Raw genomic sequence first — 25,453 nt, forward strand, 5'->3', positions numbered from 1 at the left:
AGAGGACTAAAGGGATTACCTCTGGGTGGGGGTCCAGGGACCTCTGGGGTCCCGTTCCCAGCATGCTTTTCCCATGACCTCCTCCATCCACGTGGCTCCTACGTACCCTTTCCTCCACCCACTCTCTGGCACAGATGCTCAGCCTCTGACTGGGACCCCAAGCCGATCCATGTTGATGATACCTTAGGGTCCTGGAGCCAGGGCCATGCGAGGGTTGTCTCTATAAAGTGGTGGAAATTGTGAGATAAGCACCTTGGGCACTACTGATGTCGGGGCTTCTCCATGGGAAAGGTCATTTTGCCAGGAATAAACAATGAAGGGGGTCTTCCCTGAGCAGCACAGTCCTTTGGTGCGTGAGTCTGGGATCCCAGGTGTCCCTGAGGTGCAGCCCTGTTAGAGTCTGTAAACAAGTCTGGATGGCGCCTGGCAAAATGCCAGAGGGAGTGGTTTGTGAAGTAACACCAGCGAGCCATTAAGTGTGGAGATTCCTTATTGGTTGACTGATGTATCTAGTTTATGCTAATTAAGATAAGCTGTGTGAAATATATAAATACCTCTGTTGTCCTACAATAAACTGCTCCCACTCCTGCTGTATCAACCTACACAAGTTGTTCGTCACCCCCCGGTTAGTTTGCTGCAGCCGGACTGCGGCACAGCCGCACCCCTGCCCTCAACCCATTTTTGTGCTCTATGCATAAGGGTCACATTCTCTTTTGCCACTTAAAGTGGGGTGAGGTTAATTCTGGTCATTTGCAAGGAAACAATCCCTGTTCTTCCTACTTTCAACTTCTTCCCTGATCCGCTCTGGGACTTCCTGAGGCTCAGTGTCCTCATCTGTTGAATAAAATCCAGGACCACAGTCCAGCCTGCTGTATCCTGAGTGTTCCGAGTCGCCAACCGGGGAAACCACGCTGGCTGGTTTGATTTATTGAAGGGCATAAGGGAACTTTATGGAAGCCCCGGAAGGGTCAGAGAATTCGTGTGGAGGCTTCGCAGCTAGAAGTGGCATCCCCATGACACCCCTGGCCATCCAGTGGGGACATCTCTGCAACTGGGAACAGGCCCCCTCCCTCTGGCTTGCTGTGTCCCTGACATGCTCACAAGGGCCTAACAGCTCAGGGCTTCTCTGTGTCCCTCACTAGAGTCAGTTCTGCCCTGAGCCTTTCTCATGTCACCCTCTGTCACAGGCTTTCTCAGCCTTGGCAGTGTTGGCTCTATGGGCCGGCGGTGTCTGTGTTGTGAGGGGTGGCAGGCGCACTGTGGGGGTTTAACAGCATCCCCAGCCACCTCCCTCTAGGTGCCAGTCAAGACCGTCAGAAATGTTTCCAAATGGTGCCAAATGGTCCCTGGGGTGGGGGGCAAAATGACTCCTAGTGGAGAACTACTGTGCTACTGAACCAAAGGTCACTCCTAACTGCAAAGGGACAGTTCCCAGGCTAAGACTTGAAAGGAGGCCATGTACTTTGTGCATTTAAAAATTATAAATCCATGGTGGCGCGTGCCTATATCCCAGCAATTCGGGAGGCTGAGGCGGGAGAATCGCCTATTGAAGGCCAGCCTTAGCAACTTAGTGAGGCCATAAGCAACATAGCAAGACCCTGTCTCTAAATAAAAAATAAAAAGGGCTGAGGGTGTGAATCAGTGGTGAAGCCCCCCAAGTTCAACCCCTGGTACTGAAAAATAAAAAAGTACAACTAAAGTAAAAGTTATAAATCACGCTAACAAGGCATTTAATAAAACATATTCTGTCCTTCCATCTTGATAGCTGAGCCACCATCGTACCAGCAACAGGAACAAAACTAAACAAATCTGGCTTTGTGTGCGAGAAGTTGGCAAAATAGCAAAGAAAACTAAATTTAATGATTGCACGTGTCTGGGCCAGTTGTTGGGCCAACATATTTGGGTGAGAAATAAAAGACGTTTATAATTTATAAACTATTCTATGTTTATTCCATCAAATTTATTTATTTTGCTCTCAGTTCTGTAACATCACTAAGTATGTTGTCATAATAAAAGAATCTGCCATCATTCATATTCTACTAGTAGTAACAATCTAGAGGGTAAAAAAAAAAAACACTTTGAATGTTAAAATATATTTTCATGAATGACAGCACAGACAGTTCCCAACTTACGATGGTGTGACTTGCAATTTTTTGACTTTATCATGGGTGTCACAGTCATAAAGTCAATATCTGTTTGTAGAAATGACCTTGAATTTTGGATTGCGACACTTCTTGGTTGAGTGCTGTGTGGGGTGACATTCTCGGGCTGTGCCGTATGTTCCAACCAGCGCTGTCACCCGAGGGGACAGTCTACACTCTGGTGTGCTGGGTGGCTGAGCTGGGATGTTGAGGGATTAGGTAGATTAAATGCATGTTTGGTTTCCAGTATTTTCAGTTTATAATGGAGTTATCAGGATATGACGTCACTATGAATTGAGGAGCATCTCTAAATGTAAAAATGAAAACAACTTTCAAAAGTTCAAAGCCTCTTAATAAAATTGCCTTTAAGGGGAGGGGCTAGGAATATAGCTCAGTGGTAGAGGGCCTGTCTAGCATGGGTGAGGCCCTGGGTTTGATTCTCAGTACTGCAGAAAGGGAAAACACACACACACACAGACACACACATTAACACACTTCACAAGTATTTGTAAAAGGCACATGTTTGTGATTCCAGCAACCCAGGAGGCTGAGGCAGGAGGATGCAAATTTAAGGCCAGGCTCAGCAATTTAATGAGACCCTCAATAAATTAGCAAGGCCCTGACCCTTGACTCAACATTTTTTTAAAAAGGATGTACCTCAGTGGTCCGGTGCTCCTGACACCACCAACAAATGAAAAATAAATAAAAATTGGAGAGCAAAGTACACATGATATGAGTATCAAAGTTTTAGATAAAAACTTCTTAGCGCATAAATTGTTAATGTTTTAAAAACTTAAATCTTATTACACATTTACACTAAAGAACTTTTTGCAGTTCTAGTGTCCCCAATGTAGTCTAGTTGCTTTAAAGACATGTATTGCTTTCCACCTCCCATGTCCAGGACTCACAGGTGCACATCAGGAAGGGGCGTGGTGGCACGCTCTTCCTCAGTGGCAGTGACGTAACCGAGGTGTACTTCTGGAACCATAGTGTAAAACACCAGCAGAAACAGAAACGAGGGCTCTTTGCACTGCTGAGAAATGGCACTTATGTGAGGCCCCATTGCATTCACCCTCTCTGAGGAGAATGTAACTCAGAATTAATTATCTTTTCTTGTGTGTGTGTGTGTGTGTGTGTGGGTGTGTGGCTTTTTGTTTTGTGGTGCTGGGGTAGGAACCAGGACCTTGTGCATGCCAGGCAAGTGCTCTACTCCGAGCCGCCCCACACGCCCCTCGGGTTTTGACATGCAGGACCCCTGCACGCTGTGGAGCAGTGTCTGTCCCCCACGTTGGTGGCGGGGACCACCCACACATCTTCCTGACATCCAGGAACAGCTGCCTTTTGTTTTAAGATTTTAGGACTGGAGATAAGGGGACCATCTTTAGGGCCCGAGCAGTGTTGGCTGAGATGTTCAGGGGTGCAGACGGTGCTGAGCCGGGACCCAACGTCACATCCTGAGGGACAGGAGCACCTTGTGTGCCTGCCCACATTTAGGTTTTGATATATTCATGAGGTGCAGGGCCAGTCTCACTGGGAGGTAAGGGGACTACTGGCTGCAGGAGGGACAGGAAGCCAAATCCCTGCTCTGCCTTGGGGATCTAGAGGTTCACAGCGCAGGAATTTCCCCAGCCACAGAAGAGCGCTTAAGGGGGGCTGGGCCGGGCTGGGGTGCAGCCCAGTGTAGACTGCTCGCCTGGCACGGTGAGGCCCTGGGTTCCATCCCCAGCACCACAAAAATAAACAAATAGGTAAATAAATAAACTAATTAAAAATAAATAAAAGGTGCTGGCAACCCCGAATGGTAGACTGTGGAGGTCTGGGACGCCTCCCTCCCCCCAAACAACTAATGAGCTGGTAAACAATGTCACAGTCAACTCTAGAGTCTAGTAAAAAACAAAACTAACAAAACTCAACCACCAAGGGAAAACCAGGTGAAGAAGCCTCTGCCCTGTGGTAAAAGAGATTTGATCACTCACCCACCAGTGACCAGGAGGACAGTGGCCTGTGCTTATGGAGCTGGTGGCCAGTGCCAGTGGCCAGTGGCTGGTGGCCAGGAGCAATACAGAATCAATTCTCAAAGCATCATGTCAAAGGTCTCAGGCTGCCTGGGGACACCCTCAAGTCCCAAGTTAAAGGCTTCCTGTTTGTTCACACAGGGCACTTCTAGGGCTGGGGTGGCTTCCTGGGTGGCTTTTGACCAGAGCATTTAAACACAGAGGTATCGGCAGCCTGGGGCAAGGGACCCCCTTGGGACAAGTAGATCAAGAGGCCTGGAAGCATCGGCAGATGGGTGTGTGTGTGTGTGTGTGTGTGTGTGTGTGTGTAAGGGCTTTTAAAACCTCCCTCCTGTACCAGGGTCAGCAGAAAGTCCTGTGCAGGCCCAGGGTGAGATGGATGCTCAGGAAAGGCCTGAAGACCCTCGGCTGTCCTCTCTGGCTGGCCACAGACTGCGCAGGTAGGGGTGGAGACGAGGCAGAGCAGGAGTGGCCGACGGGTTGAGGGACTGTGCCCCACACGGGATTTGCAAAGATCAGGAGGTGTGTTCCCTTTTTCCTTTCTTCTTTTTTCTCCTTTGTTCTTCTTTTTTGATGTTGTTGTTATTGTTGATTCCAGGGTCACTCAGGTAACTCTGTCAGACTACATGCTGACCAATAAGCCAAAAGAACTCAGACTTCAGGGGCAAAGAGTACCCACTTTCCACACCCAGCGAAGGACATTCACTAAACAATCACAATGACCACAGCGACAGTCAGCTCCGGGGGGAGGAGAATCTGATTGTCCTTGGTGCTATCCAAGGCGGTGGTATGCGCCTGTCATCCTAGCGACTGGGGAGGCTGAGGCAGGAGGATCACAAGTTCAAAGCCAGCCTTAGCAACTTAGCGAGGCCCTAAGTCACTTAGCGAGACTCTGTCTCAAAATAAAAAATAGAAACAAAAAGGGCTGGGGATGTGGCTCAGTGGTTGAGCAACCCTGGGTTCAATTCCTGGTACCAAAAAAAAAAAAAGTCCAGTTTAAAAAAAAAAATCAGAGGCATACAAAGAAACAGCAAAGTATGATTCATTCATGGGAAAAACAATTAAAATAAGCTCCTGATATGGAGCTTATTGGACAACAAACTTCGTTTATTTTTCATTTTATTTTTTGTGGTACAAGGGATTGAACCCTGGGGCCCTTGAGCACTAAGCCACATCCCCAGCTCTTTTTAGTTTTTAAATTTTGAGGTAGGACCTTGCTGTGTTGCCCAGGCTGGCATCTAACTTGTGGTCCTGTCTCTGCCTCTGGAGTAGCGGGATTGTAGGTCTGTGCCACTCCACCTGGCTAAGACAACGACTTCAAATCACCTGTCTTCAATATGCCCAAAGAGCTAAAGGACATGGTGGGAAAACAACAAAGAAAGACACTCCCCAGAAGACCAGGCTCCGGGAGGCAGCAGGACGCGGGGCCAGCAGAATGTTGACTTAACACTGTTACGGGCCTGGTGTGTGCCAGGCGAGTGCTCTGCCGCTGAACTGCACCCCCCGGCCACTACCAAAAAGCCTGGCTGTAAGTTTCACAAAGGCGTTTTTTGCTTTTTGGTCCCAGAGATTGAACTCAGGGACACTTAACCACTGAGCCCATTTATATATTTTATTTAGAGACAAGATCTCACTGAGTTGCTTTAGGGCCTTGCAAAACTGCTGAGGCTGGCCTTGAACTTGAGATCCTCTGGTCACGGCCTCCAGAGCTCCTGGAGGAGGCTCTTTAGAATCAACGGGTCCACGTGTGGCCCAAGACCCCGGAGGTTTGGGGTCTTCTTTTCTCACTGTTGAAGCAGCTTTGGCCACCGTGGGGTGAGGTCACTCATCTGTCTCCTCTTAAAAAACACAAAACCCTGTTTTTTAAGAAAACCAAAACCCTGTTTTTTAACAAAACCCCAGGGGTGCCCAGGAGGGGAGCCCACCCAGCCCCACGCCAGCACCACCGCTGTCCCCAGAGAGAGGAGGCGACATTCCCCTTCCTGGGGTGTCCCAGGGACAAGGGCGAAGGACATCACTGAGGGCCCCTGTGAGTGGGAATGTGGGAGGCTGGGGCTGGACAGTGGGCTGGACAGGGGGTGGGGACAGGGGGCTGGACAGTGAGCTGGACAGCGGGCGGGGACAGGAGGCTGGACAGTGAGCTGGACAGGGGGCGGGGACAGGAGGCTGGACAGGGGGCTCTCCTGTTCTACCCATTTCCCTGCAAATGACTTAATTTCATTTTTCTTTTTTTTTATGGTCAGATAGAACTCCACAGTGTGTTTACACCACATTTTCTTTATCCTTCATCCATTTGATGGACACCTAGGCTGGCTCCAGAGTTTGGCAGTTGTGAATTGTGCTGCTATAAACGTGGATGTGCCCGTGTCACTGTGATGTGACTTTAATTCTTAAATATATACCTGGGAGTAATGTAGTTGGATCATATGGTGGTCCCAGGCCTAGTCTTTTTTTTTGGGGGGGGAGGGTTACCCGGGATTGAACTCAGGGGCACTCCACCACTGAGCCCCATCCCCAGCCCTGTTTTGTATTTATTTAGAGACAGGGTCTCACTGAGTTGCTTAGGCTGGCTTTGAACTCGTGATCTTCCTGCCTCAGCCTCCTGAGCCGCTGAGATTACAGGTGTTCATCACCTGCCCAGCTCAGGCCTAGTCTTTGGAGGAAACTCATCCTGATTTCCGTAGTGGTTGTGCTGATTTACAATATCAACAGTGTAGAAATTCGAACTCGAATTTTCCTGTGAGTCTTACAAGGTGAGTATCATTATCCTACCTACTTATGGATGAGGAAACTGAGTGGGGAGCAGTCACGTCACCCCACCATACAGCTCGCATTTGCAGGAAGTAGATCAAGCCTGGTCTCAGTCGTCAACACTGTGCCAGCTTCATAGACTTGTCATGAGTATTGCATGAGGGACCTGCCCAGTGGCTACTCTAGGCTTTGGCACCAGAATGATGTTTAAGAAGTCACCTCGTAACAGCTGCTGTTATCAGTATCAGAACCCAAACATACAAGTGGGGCTTTCTCCGACTCTCTAACATCACATGTGCTTGTGACCAGGCCACTCTTACAGACTAGGGAGGCTGGATGCAGGGCACACGCCTGTAACCCCAGCTACTGGGGAGGCTGAGGCAGGAGCATCCCAAGTTCCAGGTCAGCCTCAGCAACTTCGTGAGCCCCTGTCTCAAACTAAAGAAAAATAATAAACAGGTCTGAGGTGTCAGTCTGCAGGAGAGCCCCCCTCAGTTCAGTCCTCACTAAAAAAATAAAAAAATAAGAATAAAGGAATTCAACAACTTAGCAAGTCCCTAAGCAGCTCAGTGAGACCCTGTCTCCAAATAAAATCCAGAGAAATGTTTGGGGATGTGGCTCAGTGGTTAAGTGCCCTTGGGCTCCATCCCCAGTACCAATAAAATAAAAATTAAAGTTAAAAAAAGCAGGGGGTGGGTGGGGCATGGGGACCATCATGTTTTGCAACTGTTGGATGTTAGAACAAATCTAACACTTTTATTTTTCCTTTGGGGCGCTGGGGATTGAACCCAGGGCCTTGTGCATGCGAGGGAGGGACTCTACCAACTGAGCTACACCCCCAGCCCCTGATTGAGCACTTTTATGCTTTGGGGAGGTAAGATTTTCCCGAGCCGTCCTCAGTCCCCAGTGTCCCCCGCCCCATTCTGGGGTGAGTGGACCTCCCTCTGTTCTGCCTGAGTAGATGTCCCTCTCCTGTCTCTTTTCTCCCGTCATTCATGTCATCGCCTGGTCTCTCCCGTGGCCGTCAAAGGACCCCAGTGGTTCACAAGACAACATGGAGGTGGCCACTCCTCTGTGGCGGGTTCTGCCGGGGCCTGGTGTACAGGGAGCAGGGGGAGGGCCTGGCTGGGAGGAAGGGAGCTGTCGGTCTCCAACCCACTTCGTCAGTTTGCTGGTCAGAGAAAAATCCAGATGTCAGGGAATCGTGTTTTCTTTGTTTCTTTTCCATGACATAGAATTTGGCCTTGGTGTGGGGAAGAATCCCGTGAATCATATTTTCTGTTTATTTGGCTCCTAGCTGAATGGGAATTTGCATTACTTAATGTCTGTTTTTTTTTTCTTGGGAATAAAAATAAGTTCCCTATTCAATTATTAAGCAAATTTCACAGCCAAATAATCCTCTTATCATTACAAGTAGGATTTTCCTTGGTTGGAGGGTGTCTGCATACTCTGAGCAATGATTCCTCTGGTGTCTTCCGTTTCCTCTGACTCCCTCATTCATGATTGGGAGCTTCTAAATGGCAGCCTGGGGGATGTTGACCTTGCAAGCCACAGGTGAGTTCTTCCACGTCCCCAGTGGGGATTGAACCCAGGGGTGCTCTACTGCTGAACTCTGTCCTTGGTCCCTTTTTTATTTTTTATTTTGAGGCAGGGTCTGAAATGACTGAGCCTGGCCTCCAACTTGTGATCCTCCTGTTTCAGCCTCCTGAGTCACTGGGATTACAGGTGTGAGCTCTTCACCTTTTCCCTTCCTTTCACCCCTTAGGTTGGGCATTGTCCTTTGACCGATTGACTGATTGATCTGTTTGATCCATCTATTCCATCTATGAATAGGTCCATCCATCCAACATTTGTTAAGCACCCACTTGGCCCATTTGTCCCTGTGAATCGGATCCTCCCTTTTCCCCAACGATCCCAATGGTGCCTCGCCCCTACCCCTGGGTGGCCTCAAGCAGAACACATACAGAATTGGGCTGAGCTACTCTGGGCACCAACCAGAAGCCAGCGGGGATTTGAAACTCACCAGCACCCTCTTCCTGTCCCCTGAGAGTGGCGCCTCTATCTCCCTGTGACACCAGCTTTCCCTTCTACTCTCAGTGTCTTGATGGCGTGGGGTGGGTCAGAGCTCAAGCTGAAGAGTTCATACCTCTGCTCTGGGTGCTGTCTGTCCCAGGCTGTCCCACACAGGATGTCCCGGCCACTCACGATCTTGAGAAACCTCCTGGCACCAAGCGGTCAGGACGCACTGACCCACAGGTTGCAGATTGGCTGCGCCTCCGGCCTCCCTCCTTCCTCCCATGGTGAGCCTCTATATGGCGGGGACCTAGGACACGGAGGTGAGCAGGCCAGACATGTCCTCCGGCATGGAGGGGCGCCTGGCGTATTCAACCAGGTGGCAGGAGCCCGGGGGGGGGGGGGCAGCCTGGGGAGGCAGGAGAGAGGGGAGAATCCAGTTTTCTCTGCCCTCCCTCTGAGCTGTGGCCTGGGCCATTGCTTTGGGATGAGTCGCTCGGTGCAGCGGGGTTTGGGGCGCGCCCGGAGGCAGGGGCATGAGGAGGAGGGGGGCAGCTGGATTGGCAGCTTTGGTGAACGGCCCCAGGTCTCCGCGGTTCCACGGGCCTCACTGGGCTGGAGGCGTTTCCCAGGATCCTGCAGCAGGAAGGTCTTCCCTGAGCTGTCCCCACGTGGCATGGGGACGCGAGAAAGAGGCCAGTCCTCGTCCCGACGAGCTGTGTTTACTTTTCCATCTCTCATTCCAGCATCTCTTCTCTTTCCCGGACTGTTAACGTTTGGATCTGGAATGTCCCCAAACGCTCCTGTGCTTGGACTCTTGGTCCCTTGCAGCAGGGTCCAGAGGTCGGGCTCTGGCTGCGTCAGTGGACCGACTCCCTTGGTAGAGAAGGAGTTGAATGGATGATGGGGACGCGGGACACGGTGGAGGACGTGGGTGGCTGGGGACATGTCGTGGAGGGGCCTACATGGTCCGGGCTGAGAGGTCTCCCTCTGCTGCGCCCTGCTGACCATGGAGGAGACCCCTGAAGACGAGCCGGGATTGATGACCTGTCCTCCATCCCGTTGTTCCCAGCAATGAAAACCGACATACGCGGGACTTGTCCTTGATTCCTTTTGGAGAGCTGTCCACCCGCTGCACCCCACTCCCTGGTGCGCAGTTTCTCCCCACCCCAGCCCCTCCCCCCCTCCCTCCCTTCCTTCCTCTTCCTTCTCTTCCTGTTTTGGAATTGAACTCAGGGGTGCTCTGCCACTAAGCTACATCCCCAGCCCTTTTTATTTATTTATTTGATTTCAAGACAGGCTCCTCCTCCTCCCCCTCCTCCTCCTCCTTCTTCTTCTTTTTTGGCACTGGGGATTGAACCTGAGCTGCACCCCCAGCCCTTTCATTTTTTTATTTTGAGACAGAGTCTCGCTAAGTTGCTGAGGCTGGCCTTGAACTTGTGATCCTCCTGCCTCAGCCTCCTGTGTAGCTGGGATGACAGACACAGGCAGCCTGGATGCTCAGGAGGGAAGGACTTGGAGCCAGAGGACCGGGACTGGAACCTTGGTCCTGCCGCATGCTAGCTTGTTTGTAGAGGAGCCATGGCAGCTGTGCCTTGCCACCCCAGAGCCCCTTCAGAGGGGCTCATCGCCCTGGGTTGACGGGCGTGGACACCCTGTCGAAAGACAGACAACATCTGGGCTGGTCAGGGGGCAGCCAGGCAGCTGCGTGAGAAACCCAGCTGTCACGGAGCTGGGGACCTTCCAAGAAAACGAGGCACTGTGAAGACCCCTCTTCAAACCCCAGTTCTTGCGATCATGACAGAAATGTTTCAGACATGTCACTGGGAGGAATGACTTTATTGAAATGGGGAAAGGGGGAGGGGGACACTCTTGAGAGAGGAAGTGGGTCCTTTCAGAGAGGAGAGGGACATTGTGCCCCTCCTGCCTCTAGTTTTAGTGGGAATCCTAGAGAAGTTTCCAGAGAGCCCTACCCACGTCCACCTCTTGACTTTTGACTGACAGCAGGTGACATCAGACGATTTCAGGTCCCCACTGTCATGGCCACTCTAGGTCACCTCGATTCTTAACTGCGCATTCTTAGATTTTAGGGTTAGGAGGAACTGCCCTTCTCTCCCAGAATTTCAGGATCTGGTCACAAAAGTCCCCCGGGTCCTGTCCTCAATGTTATCTGGGGCCTGCGTCTCTCCTGCAGTGACAGGCTGTTTGCTGGGGGATGTGACACAGCCTGTCCCCTGAGGCCAGGCAGGGCTGCAGGTAAATTGCTTCTTGGAAAAGCCAGCAGGTGGGGGTTAGCCCCGTGGGCCTTTTACAGAATCATTCTCTGAACCCCAAGTTCCCACCACCCTCACCTGTCTGTCCCCTAACACAGCCACCAGGGACCCTGGGGGCCATTGAGACCCTTTCTCCTGGAGAGGGGGAACATGAGAGTTGGAGGAGGATCAGCAGTGGGACCGGCAGAGCAGAGAGAGGGTGGAAGGAAAGTCAGGAGAGGAGGCTGGAGTCAGCAGAGGCTCTGGGGAGTGGCAGCCAGGAATTGACAGCACTCGTGGTCAGCAGGAACCTGAGGGCAGGAGTCTGAGTCAGCAGCGTGGCCCGCGGGAGCCTGTCCCCGTCCTAGTGGCCCCCGGAGGGGTGCCCAGCGTGTTCCTGCAGCATCCCCCCTGCCGCCAGGTGCTGGGCCACCTGGCGCAGCTCCTGGGAATGTACCCTGAGAGAACTGGGCACGTGCCCAGGCCTGTGGCCACTCCTCAGGGGCAGTCCCTTGCCTGTGCCGTGGGGACACCTGGTGTCAGGGCCGTGAGGCAGAGACCCCACCTCTGAGTGGTCACACCACCCAGGACGGGCTCCTCGGACCCTCCCGGGCAGGAGTTTGCCTTTGGGTCAGGAGGTGGGAAACCCAGAGTCCCTGGCTTCCTCTGCGGGGATCCTCTGGGCACCTGGGTTTCTTGAGGCTGGCTTCTTTGGCTCCGTCTGCATTCTGCAAGCCTCCTGAGCATTCCCGCAGGACTATTTTTAGGGGTGGTGGTGGTGGAGGGGTACCAGGGATTGAACTCAGGGGCACTCGGCCACTGAGCCACTCCCCAGCCCTATTTTGTATTTATTTAGAGACAGGGTCTCCCTGAGCTGCTTAGGGCCTCACTATTGCTGAGGCTGGCTTTGAACTCGTGATCCTCCTGCCTCAGCCTCCCGAGCTGCTGGGATGAAAGGCATGGGCCACCACGTCCAACTCCTATGGACCTCATTTTCTTGTTTAAATAATATCCCCAACCGGATCCAGACCTCGCAGGGCTGTGAAAACACCTCGTGCCCCTGTGATGGAACTTCTGGCCCGTGTCGCAGCTGAGCAATATAAGGCCTGGAGCAGAGAGGGGATGAGACAGTTCCAGGTCGCAGAGTCAGGGCATGGGGGCTCTTTCTCACCTCCCTGGGGCCCCCTCTCGCTCTCCCGGCTCTATTGATGCACCTGCTACCTCCCCAGGGCGCGCTCATCTCTGGGCTCTGTGCATCTGAACTTGCCAGCAGTTCCATCCTTTGAAAGATTTCAAACCAGTTGTTAATTCAACACAGGCTCTGCCAAGACCTTCCCTTGCACCTTCCAAACGCCGCAGTTTTGTGACCAGCTGCGTGAGAAACCCAGCTGTCACGGAGCTTTGCAATACTGGCTCTCGGTGCAGTAGCAGAGAACTCCCTCTAGGTGGCAGCACGGGACCGCAAATGTCCTGGAATAGTGCTCCCAAGAGCTCGGCTTTTGAAAGAGGGCTGGTCAGATGCTGGCTTTACTAGCCACGTGCAAAAAGGAGCCATCAGGAGAGAGGAGGAAGGAGACTGGGGCGGAGGCTGGTCTTGAGGGAAAAGAATTGCTTTGAGATCTGGAAGCCAGCAGCATTCATCCATCCATTCATCCCACAAATATTTGGGGGCACCTGTGCTGATATACCCGTGCATACAAATGATTATTTGTTTATTTATTTTGTGGTAGTGGGGACTGAACCCAGGGGTGCTCTACCCCAGCCCTTTTCTATGTTTTGAGACGGGGTCTTGCTAAGTTGCTCAGGCTGGCCTCAAATTTGCGATCCTCCTGCCTCAGCCTCTGGAGTTGCTGGAATTACAGGTGTAATACTTACATAGTTAGGCCCACACGTATTATATATATCATGTACATGCACACACAATAACACACACACACACACACACACACAATAACTGCTCCTACATTTTATTTCACCGAGTGTCAGGATTACTATTCTGTCTCCAGTTGACTCTGAAGGCTGCTGGACCTGTCTGTGGTGCCCACTATTAGCATCCCATTTCTAACATTACTACTTCCTGCTTCTCTGATTTTTTTTTGCGGGGGGTACCAGGGACTGGATTCAGGGGCACTCGACCACGGAGCCACCTCCCCAGCCCTATTTGGTATTTTATTTAGACACAGGGTCTCACTGAGTTGCTTAGGGCCTTGATTTTGCTGAGGCTGGCTTTGAACTGGCGATCCTCCAGCCTCAGCCTCCCAAGCCGCTGGGATTATAGGCCTGCGCCATTGCGCCTGGCTGCTTCTCCGATTTTTAGTATAAACCAGGTAATCATCTGAGGGCCCTTTTGCCCCTTGTGACCTCAGTAACATTTCCCCGAAGGTTCCTTCTGCCTCACCTTCTACCCGCCTCCAGAGGGAGGCTCCAGTCCTCTCTGTGATTTTGGCTGACCCCGGGCTTTTTCCACCTCCTGGGCTCTTTCCTAGTGGGCTGCTTCCGCCCTACAGTATATCACACTCTTTTTTAATTTAAATTAACTTTTTTTTTTTGTGGTGCTGGGGTTAATTAATTTTTTTAACAGCAGTAACAACCATGAAAAATTATTCACCAAATCCATAGCAGGACTGTGTGAGTCTGCTCACCCTAAAAAGGCTCTGGGGAGGGTCCGCGAGGGGTCTGCCTTAGACCCCCAAGTCCTCCTGCGGCCACTGCTTACTGCTGCCGGCTCCCCCGCCCCTCCCTGGTGGTTGGCCCCAGGTACACTGGGTCCCTCTCCTTCCATTAAGCTGTCCCTGTCCCAGGGGGACTGGGGGAATCTTTGAAGCTGGGGGCCAGGTGCCAGCCCCCCTGGAAACTCAGCACGGGGCTCTGAGGTCAGGTGCGTGACCTGGGCGAGGGGGAAGGACAGTGGGGGACAAGCCCCAGCATGGCCACGGAGATGGGAGCCCAGGTGGGCTGAGCTGTTTGCTGCACACGTTCGTCCAGCCCACACACCTGTTCTAGGAGAAGGAGGTGGAGCTCCTGAGGGGACTGGGTTCCACGGTGCTTCAAGGGAGGAGGTGGCAGGGGCCACCCCCAAACTCAAGTGCAGGCCCAGGACTGCCAGGGGGGGAGAGGACCCTGGTCAGGGGCACCCAACTCGTGGACTGTGCAGGAAGCCACAGAATGTGGCCAGACCTTGGAAAGTCCCGGCAATTCCTCTTTCAACAGAAAAAACCAGAAGATCGGGTTTTCCTTCTCAGACACGTGCAAGCAGCAGACACCAGATAAGTGTGGCGTTCCCCAGGAGAGAGGTCTGCATTCATCTGGAGGTGCTCAGAGCCCTGGGGTCCTACCCCGCGTCCCGAGTGACAGCGCCTTCTTCATGGAACTCCCCCCCAGATCTTGTCATCTTGCTGCTGGGTTTGGTCTTGCAGGCCCCATGGGGTGGGTGGGGGGGCAGTGCCCAGTATGCAGAAGGCGCTCATTGGTGCTCGTGGGTGAAGGATGGGGGCTCAGGCAGTATGTCAGATGGGACTGATGCTCGGATTCTCTGTCCTGAGGGGCTCTGGCCTTGTGGGTCCCAGGACCTCGGGAGGGACCCTCCACTTACTGTCTGGAAGCATCACCAGGTGGTGGGTTGGGGTTCTTAATCCCAACTCAGTTCCATCCTGAGGGACTCAGCTGTGAGTCCCCGCTAACAGGGGAGCATCTACTCTTTTTTGAAAATGCAAACCCAGTCTTTTTAATCACCGTACCCCAGTTCTGCCCCTCATGGTTGTGAGCATGCTATGTGACCTGAAGACCTTAAGACACAGACACCTGTGGCCATCTTTACTAGTGTTCCGAGACCCTGAAGGGGTAGCCTGCTGTGTGTAGGTTTCTCAAATTGGCCTTTTTCATTCAACAATGTGTTGCTGAGACCAACTCTTGCTGCTACACATAGAACTAATTTCTCTTACCTCTGTGTAGCATCTTATTATGTTGGTCTTATTTTTTTTTTTTGTAGTTATTGCTGTGTTGCTGGGTGTTTATTTATTTATCTAGGGTACTGGGGATTGAACTCAGAGGCACTGAGCCACTGGGCCGCATCCCCAGCCCTTTTTTATATTTTATTTTGAGACAAGGTCTCACGGTGTTGGTGAGGGTCTTGCTAAATGGCTGAGGCTGGCTTTGAACTTAGGATCCTCCTGCCTCAGCCTCCCGAGCTGCTGGGATGACAGGCGTGGGCCACTGCTCGCAGTGGTCCCTGGGTATTTATGTACCTACTGTTTATAGCACATAGCGAGGGTCCGGGAGGGTCCTGTGCAGGTCTCCTTGGAATACAGGGGCTGGTAAGAATGGGATCTCCCCCCAATGCCCCCAGGGTGCCTGTCCCAGCAGCTGACCCGAGTGGCATCCCTGCTGGCAGAGCGTGAGCGCATGATGACCGTGCAGTGAGAACTCAGGATGGACCTGCGTCTGTCTTCCTGCACAGACGGCCCCCGGTGGCCTTGCTCAGCCACAAGCGTGAGAGCCTGTGTCCTTAGGTGGCAGCATGGTGCAGCTGGAAGGTGCCGTGCTGCCCGCGGGACACCCTGGCTTCCTCTTCAGTCCCAGGTTCTGCCTTGCCAGGTGTCCTGCCAGCTCAAGTCCCCCTGCCGGACCTCAGGTCCCTGCCCTGGGAAGGAGGACAGCAGGATCCTGCCCAGGGCTGCTGTTTGTGCCCCTCTTCAGCCTGAGCCACGGGTGACCAGGGTGTCGGCTCCCAAGCCCAGTTCTGCGTCTCCTCTGCACCCTGGCTCCTGGGGGATCAGGGAGGTGCTTCCAAACACGAAATCCATAGGTTTATAGAGGCCACGACTATATGGAAACACAGCGATCCAAATGTCACCGTCCAACCGTGATGGAGCCAGAGGGCCTCTTATGAACACCCTGAGATCTGGTGGGGTGGGTGGGCAGCGTATTACGATTGTAATTTCAAAGCCACGATGAGTGTAAATGACACTCCAAGGTCTCTGCAAAAACAATGTTAACAGGACAGGAGAACACCCGTGATTGCTTTTGATGACAAAGTGGCAGGTTCTGCTGACGCCACCACATTTTGTCGCCTGTCCTCATGATGGAAGGGACATTCCATTCCAGTTAGCTATTAGGAGCATTAAGAGATAACTTCCCAGCTGAGCACGGTGGGGCAGGCCTGTCATCCCAGCTGATCCGGAGGCTGAGGCAGGAGGTTTGCAAGTTCAAAGCCAGCCTCAGCAACAGCGAGGCCCTGAGCAACTCAGTGAGACCCTGTCTTCAAATAAAATACAAAATAGCGCTGGGGAGGTGGCTCAGTGGCCGAGTGCCCTTGGATTCAATCCCAAGTACCCGCCCCCCAAAAAATAATGGCACGAAGAAAATAATTTGAAAGAGACCAAACCTCTGGTATGGACACATGATGGAGTCATCAGGAAATAGCACATAAATAAATAGATTATATTAACGTGTAAGTTGGGAGAATGCCTTGGGGGGACGTGTGTGTTGGCTTAGGGTGACCTTGGTGACGGGATGCTGCCACTGTCCCATTAGACCAGCGGTGCTCTGGAGGGCGCAGGCCTCGGCTTGCTGTGGTGATGCCGGTGCTGGTCACCATTCGGGGCCAGCCTGGGCCGGACGTCGACTGGGGGGCTCGGCAGCCCTGTGAGAACTGGGCCTGAGCAAAATCAGAGGAAGATCAAGTCTTCTCCCGCCCTGTCTTGTGTCTTGCAGGGGTGGGGGTGGGGACAGGGGGCGGGGGGGTGGTGGTGGTGGTGGTGGGGGTGGTGGTGGTGGTGGTGGTGGTGGTGGGGGGGGGTGCCGGGCCACAGCCCGGGGCTTTTTAATTAACCCTGTAACTGCAAGAACAGGTAAGGGCCTTCTGTTTCTGGTTCCTGCCAGAAACAGAACCAATCAGTGCACTTCCAGAGGTCCCCAGGACCCGATGGGTGGCCTTTAGGGTGGGGATGGTCAGACTTCACCGGGACCAGCACCTGGGTGGTCAGGGTGTCAGGCACCAGTGCAGCAGCTTCAGGTGTGCCTCTGGGAGACAGGTGCCCAAGGCAGGGGTGATCAGCAGCTGCCCCTCCAGGGAAGACAGGGGCCCCCTCCCTTCCAGCTGTGACGTGGGACGTTGCCCAACATGACAGCGTTGCTTAGTTTTAAAAACGGTACTTCCTCTTGTTCTGAAGTCGTCACCACTTAAGGTGTGGCCCACGGACTCGTGGCATCGACACCCTCTGATGGTGACACGAGACCCACTCAGTCAGAACCTGCATTTTCAAAAGGTCCCCAGGACACACACGGGCACATGAATTCTGGGAAGCCCTGAAGGAGAACTTACGGGCAAGACTTAGGAGACAAAGCAGGCAATTCCCAGCAAGCAGAGCTTACTTAACCCCTGATCAAAGTGAAAGCAGGTGTCTGTGTGAGACATTTAGAAATCTGAGCGTCTTGGGCATTCAGGAGGATCCGCTCTTCAGGTGGTGGGTGGTTTGTTAGAAAAGAGCCCTTGTCTTTTAGAGGTACACATGGCAATAGGGAAGAAATGTTGTCATAGCTGGTCCTGGGGTGGGACAGGGCAGGGCTGGCTGGGGGTCCGAGGGCCCTCGTGGCACAGAATGCTTTAGTGATTCTTTATATGCTTCACAGTAAAAAGTTGGGACGAAGCTGAGCTACTTCGGAGGCTGAGGCAGGAGGATCACAAGTTCGAGGCCAGCCTCAGCAACTTAGAGACCATTTCAAAATCAAAACCAGCAAAGGGCTGGGGATGTGGCTCAGTGGCAGAGCACCCCTGTTCAATCCCCAGAACCCCCCAAAAATTAAAACTATGAAATATAATATTCATGGATAAAATACAGAAAACACGAGGGTGCTGTGAATGAAGAATTATTCAAGTGGACACTGGCGTCTGTCCCCAGGTGCCCACCAGCCCTGGTCCTCCTGGAGGCCCCTTCCTCCCACTCCCTTGGCCGTTCTTGCCCGGGCTGCCCTCAGGGGGACCTGGGAACACATTATGGGGCGATGCTGCTGTGCTTCCCACAGCCCAGTGGACATGGAGTCCCTGGAGGGGGCGCAGGTGACGAGTTTCTGAGTTTTGCTTGAATTTCTCAACAGAACTACGGCCCACTGTTCCCCAGGGGCCATTTCTCGGTGTTCGTTTCTCATGAGGGACTGAGTTACCGGGTCCGTTGGTACCATAGGTCGTATAAGCAGGAGACACTGCAACCCGGGTAAACCGCCGACTGCAGTCTGTCCCCACTGGGCCCTTGTCTGTCGCGCGCGCTGTGCTGCTGGGTACTTGGGATACCTTCCTTCTTCCTCTCCTCTTTTTCTTTGATTTCTGTTTCTTAATGATGCTGGGGATGGAACCTGGGGTCCCTGGAATGCTAAGCAAGCACCCTACCCCTGAGCTATACCCTCAATCCTATCCTTATTGAATCCCCCGAGATTTATTTTTATTTTTTTTAAAGAGAGAGAGAGAGAGAGAGAGAGAGAGAGAGAGAGAGAGAGAGAGAGAGAATTTTTAAATATTTATTTATTTTTTTTAGTTTTCGGCGGACACAACATCTTTGTTTGTATGTGGTGCTGAGGATCGAACCCGGGCTGCACACCTGCCAGGCGAGCCCCAGACCCCTAAAATATCTTGATGACTGGGATTTTTGGTATCCCCGTGGTACTGGGGATTGAACCCAGGGGCGCTTAACCACTGAGCCACATCCCCAGCCCTTTTTAATTACTTTTATTTTGAGACAGAGTATAAGTGGCTGAGGCTGACCTTGAACTTGCAGTCCTCCTGCCTCAGCCTCCCGAGTCACTGGGATGACAGGTGTGTGCCACTGTGCCCAATTGCCCTGTCAATTTTTTTTCCCCAAAAGAAGACCTCACTGCCTCACCCTCACCGTGGCCCTGGCACCTAGGAAGCAAACCACCAGTTCTCATTACACACACACACACACGACCATGCTTGTGCAGAACCCACTCAGCTCTGGGAATGGGGCGTGGAGCTGGCAATGAGACTCAGCTGTGGTCCTTGCCCCCAGGGAGTTGGCAGGTTAAGCACTTATTGAGCACTTACTGTGTGCCAGGCACGGCCCACATTTTCACCAATGCTTTCTGTTCAATTTACAGCTGAAGACCAGGAGCCACGAAGGGACTTGCCCAAGGTCAGGAGGTGGGGAGGTGAGTGGGGTCCCCCTTCAGACACTCGGTGGAGACCTGAGGGTGAGGCGGGAGCTCTGCCCCTACCCTCCCTAAGAGCACGTGGAGGTTGCTGGGGGCTCCAGGCTGGGTGTCCCTGCCGGCCCAGGCTTGGACCTGGGGTGCGGGTCAACGTCTTCCCGGAGGCTGAGTCCCCATGAAGTGGCCTATTCGAGGTTGGGGGGGCCGTGGCTCCCTCGTTGGACAGTGAAGGCTGAGCCTCCTATGATGCCATCGCCATGTGCCTGTGACTTGTCACCCTGGCTTCACCTGCCACAAAGGTGGTGACACAAAGCGGCCCATTTTGTGGATGACGGAAGGAGACAGGAGCCGGGGGTAGGTGGCAGGGTGGCCTGGCCATCAGCGTGCTTTGGGAGCCCTTGAGATGAGCCTCGGGCGGGAAGGAGTGGGTTTTGAATTTTGTTGAACTTTAACTAATTTACATTTCATTTAAACCCCCAGAGCCGCGTCTTCTCTTGTGAGCACGTGATTGTTTCCGCGGGACTGTGTTTCCCTTTAACGGCTGAGAATTTAAGGTCCCAACTGAAACGGTGGTAAGATCACACCTGGGAGTTCAGGAGCAGTGGGTGCATGGAGGGAAGGCAAATATCCCACGGATCCTTTTTATATGGATCCCATGTCGGATGACCATGTCTTGCATTGATTAGGTTTCCATAAAAGATGCCATTAAAATTAATCTCACTTTTTTGGGGGGGTGGTGCTGGGGGTCATTTCAGCTTTTAACGAAACTTCAAAGATGAGGCTCTTGGAAGATTTCAGACGCGGTAACTGTGATGTCATCTGGTTGGACAGCACCCAGCCAGGATCCGAGCCCAGGAGGTCTGAGCCTGGATCCCACCTCTGACCTACACTCCACGGCACCCCCCCGGAACACTGAGGGTGTCGTGTGCCCCATGGGAAGGGGGGAGATGGAGCCCCTGGGAGTTCTCGGGGTGCCAGGCTTTCTCCCGTGGCCTGGTACCCCCAAGGCCCCCTGCAGCCCGCCCAGGGGCTTGAGAGTTTCAACCTGGCAGAAGGACACACTTCCCGCAGCACTCGATGGTGGAGGGTCTGCTGCCTCAGGCCCCGGTTCTAGGCCCCTGAACCACACAGGCCGCAGCCGGGGCCTGTGGAAGCAGAGGAGGTGGACAGGGAGTCAGACGTTTTTAGTTTTAGGGCTTAAATCCACCCTATTAGCCCCTGTGGTTCTGGGCTCAGAATCCCACAGTGGGCAGCAGGCGTGGTCCGGTTCTCCAGGCCTCCTGCAGGGCTGGGTGTGGCCCACCCGAGAGCCCTTCCTGGCCCGGGGAGGCCCTGGTCCAGTCCCCAGCACTGTGATGCCCTGGTGGTGGGAACTGAGGTCTGGGCCGTCTCAGAACCTTGACCTTGGGCGTCCTTGGTGGCCCCGGGAATGGTCCTGGCAGTAATCCTGGCCTGGGGACCCTTCTGCACCGCGGCCAGCAGCAGGAGCTCAGCAAATGCAGTTCTCTGGGTGTAGTGTGAGTTGGTGCCAGTCGGGCTGGGGGCCAGGAATCCAGCTGTGGGGGGATCACCCCTCACTCCTGCCCTGGGGGAGCACCCAGGCCCGCGGGGAGGAAGGAGAGAACCAACAGCGGCGATCTGAAGACAAAACCCGAAAAAGAGCAGCCGAGGGTGCAGGGCCAGTGGGGACCATGGGGGGGGGACAGCTCCGCCCATTCGCTGGGACTGTCACTTTTAAAATTTGGTGTGACACTAGAGTGAGGACAGATAATGATCATGTACTGGGATAATCCTGGCTCGGCTGGGATGAGTTGGTCTGTAGGAGGGGCAGCTTTTAGTTGGTGGCCAGGGACAGCCTCTCTGGGTATGTGCCAGATGACCAGGGACTGAATGACCCAAGGGAGAGAACTACAGGCACGCAGGCCGAGTTTTCTTCCAGGCAGGGGTACATGCAAAGGCCCTGAGGCAGGAGTGTCCTTGGGGCAATTTGAGGGACCCAGAGAAGGGGAGGGTGTCTGGAACCCACCAGGGAGGGAAGTAGTATCAGGGGCTTTCCAAGGTGGGGGTAGGGCCTAGCTTCTGACTTTTGATGGAAAAGGAAGGAATTTGGATTTTATTTTAATCCCAGTGGAAAGCCTGTGGAGGGATTTCCAAAACAGGGAAACGAAGTGATGTAATTTCTGCTTTTGGAAAGACCGCTCTGGCCTGGTGTGTGGCTCAGTGACAGAGCGCCTGCCTAGCGTGGGCAAGGCCCTGGGCTCCATCCCCAGCACCAAAATATCAAATAAATCAATAAAGTCACGCTGGCTGGGCTGGTGGCTGCAGGGGAGGGGGCAGGTGGACCCGTCAGAGGCTGGGTGGTCTCTAATTTTAAGGGTGCATTAGAATCTCCTGCAGGGATAGCTAAACCTGGCCCCAGTCCCACCCCTGGAGTCTGCAGCTCTAACAACCTTCCAGGTGCTGCAGGGGCTGCTGGCCCCTCCCACTTTGAGCAGCTGGGAGAGAGAGGGCGGGGCCTGCACTAGGAGGCTGCAGAGGTTCACGCTGCTCGGGTTGGGGGGTGTGGCTCAGCCACAGAGCACAAACCTAACAGGCCCCGCCCCCAGTTCCACCCAGCACCAAAAAAATCAGGTGTTATCTCAAGATAATTCTATCCTGCTTCTGGTTTAATTTCACTACACCCAGGAGAATATCAGTAGGAGACCGGGGCGCCTCCTACCCCTCTCCCTGCACCCCCTTTATCTTAGCAAAGACAGAGAAGCCCTCAAGGCGAGCGGGGTTCAGCAGAGGGCTATAGCTAGAATTGAATTTTGAGGATGTCTTCTTTGTCCTCGTTTTTTTTATGGTTGCCTACAGCTTATGTCGTGAATATTGGCTTTCCATTTACAGAAGTGTCACCCAGCTTCCGTTGTCAATAAATGCATTTAATTTTTTTTTAGAAGTGAGTTGCTTTCAAATAAATCTATGAAGTATATAATGATGCAGGTGAAGCTCAGACACCGTGCAGCTAGAGATGGTGGTTCTTTTTTTTTTTAATATTTATTTTTTGGTTGTAGTTGGACATGATACCTTTATTTTATTTATTTATTTTTATGTGGTGCTGAGATTTGAACCCAGTGCCTCGCACGTGCTAGGTGAGTGCTCTACCGCTGAGCCACAACCCTAGCCCCAGAGATGATGCATCTTGAATGGCAGCTGTCCCGAGCTGTGATTCCCTTGGGTCTGAGAGGGTGGCACAGGACACCATTGGCCCTTCCTAAGCCCATAAAACCATAAAACCATCTCTGGGCCCCTATCCAGTAGCTCACTCCCTCCTGTCATGTCCTCTCTTCTGATCTTCATACCTTTATTTATTCAACCCACATTTCCTGACCACCTACTAGGCTGTGGGTCAAAGTTTCTCAGTCTGCAGCCCATCCCATTGGGAAGCCGTTTATAAGTGATAATGGTTCCTGAAAACAAGCTTCCTAACAACTTACTTAACAAAACCCCAGACAGGAATGTCCCCGTGCTTCCCCTGTCTCCTTGCTTATGAATGAGCTTCCTGCCATGTCAGGGAGGAGGTGAGAACATCTGCTGGCAATTCCAACTCCCCTCCTGCCCTTGCTGTGCCCACGGGTGTGGTTGAGGTGACCAGGACCTGTCCCTTGGGTTCTCCTGGGGAAACAAAGAGAACTGGCCATGGATCACCTTTGGGAGATTTTAGGCAGATGACCATAAATCGGGGTGGGTGTTAGATGTTCTTTCTGGCAGTTCTGAGGAGGGGCTGAGGGAGAGTCTGGGAGGGCGATTATTTGGGGCCAAGTTATAATATAAATTTTGGGGGCCTGTGTGTCTTTTATTCCCCGTATTTTTTTATTGTTGCATTACAGTTGCACAGAATGGTGGGACTCAAGGTCACGTACTCACACACACACGATAGAGCACTACCACTGTCCCTGGCCAGCGCCCCTCCCCAGCACCTCCTGTGTCCCTTTCCTCCTGCTGGGGCCCCTTTGACTTTCATGCCCCCCCCCCCCCCCCATGGCTTTTCCTCTTTTCACCTATGAGAGAAGACACATGACCTTGACCCTCTGAGTCCATTCAGCCACTGAGGACACCCAGCTGGCTCCACAGTTTGGCTGTGGTGAATTGTGCCGCTGTAGGCGTGCGTCACGTCACCTGTCACCGCCGTAAGACGACTTTAATTCTTTGGGATGAATACGGAGGCGGCCTGGCTGGGCCACCTGGTGGTTGGGGCCTGGTCTTTTGAGGAGGCTCCACACTGATTTCCAAGGCGGTTGTACTGATTCACAGTCCCCCTTGTCTCCACTTCCGCTCGGGCCTTGATTGTCATTTGCATCCTCGATGGCTGCCGTCCTGACTGGAGAGAGAGGAGATCTGGGTGTGCCTTTGGCTTGCATCCATCCCTTCACTACGGAAAACGCTGAGCTCTCCTTTCTGTCTCTGTGGGGCTTCTGTGGGCTCAGGAGGGATTTCTTCAGTGGGGATTAATGAACAACTCTCACTGCGGTTCCCGAGGGCGAATGACACATGCAGATGGGTTGAAGCAGCGGAAAGACCAGCTGGAGGGGCGCCTGCAGTCCCCCCTACTGGGGAGGCCGAGGCAGGAGGGTCACAGTAACCGGCCAGTCTCAGCAGCAAGGCCCTGTCTGAAAACAAAAATAAAAGGTTTGGGGATGCAGCTCGGTGGTAGAGCACCCCGGGACCAACCCCCAGCACGGGGGTGGGGTGGGGGGGACACTGTCCAGGAGACAATGGTTCAGAGCTCAGCTTGGGGACCTGGTTTGTTCGGGTCCTGGCGAGTGGCTTCCTGGTTGTGTGATCTCATATTACGGTTTGGATGTGAGGTGTCCCCCAAAAGCTCATGTGTGAGTGCAAGGGGGTCCAGAGGACAAATGATTGGGTTGTGAGAGCTTCAGTGAATTGATGGGGATCAACTGAGAGGTAACTGCAGTGGTGGGCGTGGCTGCAGTGGTGGGCGTGGCTGCAGTGGTGGGCGTGACTGGAGGAGGAGGGCGTGAGTGGAGGAGGAGGGCGTGGCTGGAGGAGGTGGGAGTGACCGGAGGAGGTGGGCGTGGCTGGAGGAGGTGGGCCTGGGGGCGTGGCTTTGGGGTACATATTTTGTATCTGGAGAGTGGAGACCTCTCTCTCTGCTGCCTGGTCACCATGTGAGCTGCTTCTGGCTGCCACCCTCTTCCGCCATGATGTCCTGCCTCACCTGTGATGTCCTTCCTCACTAGGGAATGGAGCTGCTGTCTATGGACTGAGACCTCTGAAGCTGTGAGCCCTCAAATAAACTTTTCCTCTTCTACAATTGTTCTGTAGGGTCTTTTAGTCACAGCAGTGAAAAAACGGGCTAAAACATCTCAGGAAAGCCCTGAGTGTCAGTCTGGGTCCTCTGACAGACAGACAGGGATGGGGGGGGCAGTCTCAGGGTGCAGGGATGTCATTAGGAAACTGCGGTGTGGGACCAGGCAGAGGAAGGCAGGAGAGGAGAGGGTCAGGGGCTCTGGGCCCTGCAGTCTGGAGAAGGTCGGGGTGTCCCAGGAGGAGACCTTCGTTTCCTCGATGCACTGTATTATTGAGGGGTGCACTGGGTTTTGAGTCTAGTGGGGCCCCTGCTGGGTTACACTCTCCACAGCAGGAGACCTGCCAAGAGCACTGCCCTCCCACAGGATGAACTCTGATCAAATGGGGCAAGGCTAGGGCCTGTGACACTGAGTAAGTGCTCCACACCGCCTAGCTGTCCTGACACCCTATATTCTTGGAGCTAATGACAGTTTCCTCTTTTTGTGACCTGGGGTTCCTTATATTGCAAGCTGCCAACTCAGATTCCCTGTAGTTGAGTGACGTGGGCCAGGTGTCAGACATTCGGGAGGACTGGCGACTTCTAAACCAGACAGCACCCACCCCAAATGAAATATTTGGAAAAATAAGAACCCGATCTGGCCAAGCAGACACATCTATGGGCTGGATTTGGTCGATGGCCCTCCAGTGTGAACTCTCTGCCTTACAAGCACAATGTGTAGAATATTCCTGACGGTCTGGGTTGGAGGAAGTCTGAGAGTCGATTTAATAAAAAAATATAACACAGTGAAAACATTTGGGTCGACTCCCT

At 53.1% G+C, this 25,453-nt stretch overlaps 1 long non-coding RNA gene across 1 annotated transcript; it reads left to right on the forward strand.

Moving 5' to 3' along the window:
- The first annotated feature begins 8,613 nt into the window (after window positions 1–8,613).
- On the forward strand, window positions 8,614–22,288 carry LOC124077458 (uncharacterized). Its single transcript, XR_006846623.2, has 3 exons — window positions 8,614–9,243; window positions 19,282–19,904; window positions 20,088–22,288. It is a non-coding gene; the product is annotated as an uncharacterized LOC124077458 (long non-coding RNA).
- Window positions 22,289–25,453: the final 3,165 nt, after the last annotated feature.

Source organism: Marmota monax, unplaced genomic scaffold (assembly GCF_021218885.2).
Source record: "Marmota monax isolate L192 unplaced genomic scaffold, Marmota_monax_Labrador192_F-V1.1 WCK01_AAM20220418_F8-fsc00035, whole genome shotgun sequence".
Lineage (NCBI taxonomy): Eukaryota > Metazoa > Chordata > Mammalia > Rodentia > Sciuridae > Marmota > Marmota monax.